Source organism: Sander lucioperca, chromosome 9 (genome assembly GCF_008315115.2).
Source record: "Sander lucioperca isolate FBNREF2018 chromosome 9, SLUC_FBN_1.2, whole genome shotgun sequence".
Taxonomy (NCBI): domain Eukaryota; kingdom Metazoa; phylum Chordata; class Actinopteri; order Perciformes; family Percidae; genus Sander; species Sander lucioperca.
The window spans coordinates 30,941,243-30,945,026 of record NC_050181.1 but is presented as its reverse complement, the minus strand read 5'-3'; the positions used below and the strand labels follow the sequence as shown (position 1 = coordinate 30,945,026).

At 40.7% G+C, this 3,784-nt stretch overlaps 1 long non-coding RNA gene across 1 annotated transcript; it reads right to left on the bottom strand.

The window, feature by feature from the left end:
- Nucleotides 1-327: 327 nt before the first annotated feature.
- Nucleotides 328-1,120, bottom strand: LOC116037464. The gene is made up of 2 exons (XR_004101872.1): nucleotides 1,073-1,120; nucleotides 328-588 (listed from the first exon to the last, which is right to left on the bottom strand). It is a non-coding gene; the product is annotated as an uncharacterized LOC116037464 (long non-coding RNA).
- Nucleotides 1,121-3,784: the final 2,664 nt, after the last annotated feature.

Here is a 3,784-nt window from a genome sequence, read left to right as displayed (position 1 = left end):
GTTTACAGTCATGTTTAGTCGGCTGGATCTCTTCCATTCATTGGAAGCCGCTCGTGTTCCAACCCAGTCTCATGGCAGTTCGTGAAATGGTCACGTTATTTAATCTATTGATTTGTGTTCACGGGGACGTTTTTCTCGTTTTTTTCGTGGTGGCCAGCACAAAAATGTAAAGCAATGGGAAGTATATTTGTCGTGATCATAGCACGATTACGGTAGGGAGTAGTATGAAAAGCCGAAAATCTGCGTAGGGAGGTGTCCCGCGTGTGGCATTTCGTTTCCCTAATCACAACCGTCCTGTTACTGTCGCGCGTCCCCCGCAGCCGCCTCCCGGTGTTATGTGCCTTCTGGTTTTTCCACCTACTGGTTTCTGAGCCTGTCCAGATGCCGTGTAAACCTATCAACCTACCCATGTCAACAGATTTGCTACGTATTCATAAACATTATACTGGCCTTTGCATGTCGCAACTCAAATAAAAACTACACTGAACTGAACTGAATATCTGAGCTCTACATTACTATAACATTGTACAGCGGGAAAAATGTGTTTTAAAAGTAATTAGGATGATCCTTGTCGCGCTGGATTCGAACCTTCTTCTATTATCTACTATCACAATCACATCAGTCGACAGGACATGACTTTGTTTTTTCTTTTTTCTCAGTAGGCCATGGATCACTGTTTATCTGAGTACTCCGAAACAACAGGTTACCTTGATTTAGGCTTAAAAACATAACTATATCGTGCACTCCAACCTTCTGCTACACCTCTGCACTATCCGTGTACAAGGATTTGTCATATTTCATAGCAGGCAGCACACGGATTCTGAAACAATGGGTTTAAAACAACTAGTTACCCTGGGCTGGTAACGCATGATCTCGAGGCTCTCAAACTACAATAACAAGTTCCTTGGATTTATGAAAATAAGAGATATTTCTATTGACATGGCTCAAATGCCTACATCTGTGTTTCCAATAGCCTACAATGTTATGTTTACGACACTACTATAACATTGTACAGTGGGAAAAATGTGTTTTAAAAGTAATTAGGATGATCCTTGTCACGCTGGATTCGAACCTTCCTCAGCAAAAATAACAACATACCAGCCCAATGCGCCGTCCACTACACTACCACGTCAATCACAAAAACCTTAAGAACATGACTGTTTTCTCTCGGTAGGCCATGAATCACTGTTTATCTGAGTATTCCAAAACAACAGATTACCTTGATTTAGGCTTAAAAACATAACTATATCGTGCACTATAACCTCCTGCTACACCTCAAAAACCAAAAACAGTTGGCTTGATGTACAAGTCCCAATTGTTTGGATGGTCCTTGACCATTTTCCTCAAGGCCCTGAAACACAAAACAATCATTATAAAATGCACACACATTATATGACATGATATCAAATTAAATAAGTCCATATTCACCCTTGAATGGTTCCATTCACCTTCTCCACCAAGCCATTAGTTTGTGGATGGTACGGTGAACAGACTCCTTTTAATGTCAAACTGCTCACTCAAGCTAAAGTTGATCTATGAACATGCATTAAATGAGAATAATAGTCTTCTGGAAAATGTTGTGTTGCCCAAAATACAGTTATGCACAATGTTCACAACTTACTTTATTTACAAACTCTTTCCCCCCCATCTGTGAGGATCCGTTTGGGTGCACCATGGCGGTAAAAGAATCCATGATGCACTCTGCCACCAGCTCAGCCTTCTTGGCCTGAATGGGGTACACTTCAACCCATTTAGTCATATAATCAATCATGACACACATGTAGGTGTGTCCCCGGGGTGTTACTGCCAGCTTTCCCACAAGGTCCATACCCACAAGCTCAAAGGATTCGGAAACCTGAAATGTAAAGCACAGCAGATCATTAATAACATTTTATGTAATGGAATATTGCTTAGGCTTATTGAAGGGGATGCAAGCATTCCCCTCTATGGGATCATACTGGGTTTTGTCCTTAATGGTATAGGCCCTCTTCATCTGACAAGCCTCATACTGGGCAATCTAACAAAGAAATTAAGTCAGCAGTTACACAGGACATGTTACATAATCCATAGCATCCACAGACATCTGGACCAATAACACTTACCCATTTGGTAATGTCCTCTTTAATGCCAGGCCACCAAAATCTCTGCAGGATTGCATGTAAGGTGCGGTTTGCCTCTTCTGGGCTGGAAACAACTTTAGCATAATGATGCTGCTGCTCATCTTGTTTCCTCTACAAAAGTAATAGAGTTCCCCATCTAGGGGGTGTATTGTATTAACATTGGAAATAACGTTTGAAACATGGACATAAAGAAATAGGCCTACAGTGCTGTTTGGCTTACCTCTTACTTCGTAGCTCTCCGCTTCAAAACATATCTTTGTTCCTTGGTAAAACCAGGGGGTATACATTTTTCAGCTTGAAGTTCAAGATTTCTTCCACTTTTCGGGGGTCCATTTCTCAAACAATGTAGCCTACAATTTCTCTGACTTTCTCTCAACAGCCTTTGTCTCCCACTATCGCCACACATCTTTGTGGTTTCTGGTCACTTTTAAACTTGCTGTCCTGTGCTGTCCATAATCTATTAATTAGTTTCAGAAGTTTTTCCAATCACCTGATGCAATTAAGCAAGGACCACCTCGCATAATTGAGGACTTAGTCATATTATATAGTCATATTGCAGGGTGTTCATTTCTTACTCTCAAATATAGGCCTATCCTTTTAGGCTATATTGTTAACATTACTTTAGAAACGTGTATGCAAAAATTAACTATGTAGGGCCTATCAATAGAAATGTTGGCAGTTCAGACCAATTCAGAACAAGCTCTCCTCATTGAGCATCAGGCTCAATCACATTTGAGGAGGGAGATTGCCTGCACACTGGTGACAGAATCCGGTGTGTGTGTCCTCCTCTTTAAGGTTTTTATGTGTCTTCCTCTTTGAGATGTAGCCTATGTGAAAATAATGTTGAATATAATCTGTTAGAAAATTTAGAAAACCTCTGCAGACTGTGCGGGAATGAATGGCAAAGTCCTGGGAGAGAGGATGTGGAGGAACACAATGGTTCCACTGGGGTTGTGTTGGGCGACCCCCAGTACACCTACATTTTTATTGTGCTGCAATGCAGTTTGTAAATTTTTTCTTTGCATTTGTATGCTTCTCTTTGCCCTTTTTTTGCTTTTCTCTGCCCATGTATGTGTTATAGGACTTTATATGTTTGTTTTTTTTTGCAGATAAAAACAATTCAAAGTCCTTATATGCAAGTGCTTCAACTGGGCAGCTATTTCCTATTCAAGTAAATGGGGAGGCATAATGGAAAGGGCAGGTTATGTGGCTACTGCGTTAAAAACAAAACTAAATTCATGCATTTCTATGGATTATTGAGTGCTGTGTCTCCTCATTAAGACATGTCTGTTAAAATACAGACTACATTTGTTATTGAATGTGATTGATTTTTAAAAGTCTTTGCCCAGTTATCGGGCTTTTCATTGCCTTATGTGTCATGGGGCTTATCTTTGCAGAATTAGGTTGATTGAGGCCCGCTATCCTCCTGAGATACCGGACAAGTAGCATGTAGGAGCTTTGTTTTTCTAGCACTTTGAATAGCTTTGGCAACTGCAATAACCAGTTTGTTTTATTTCATACTTTTGCAGATAAGCCACGAAAAAGTGGAGGCAGCAGCAGCTGAAGAGAAACCATGTCCTCACATTTCAGCTATTCAAAGGGAGGTTTATCCCAAAGTGAGGGAAAACATGAAGGCTGCCCAAGAAAGGGTGAGGAAGAGGAAA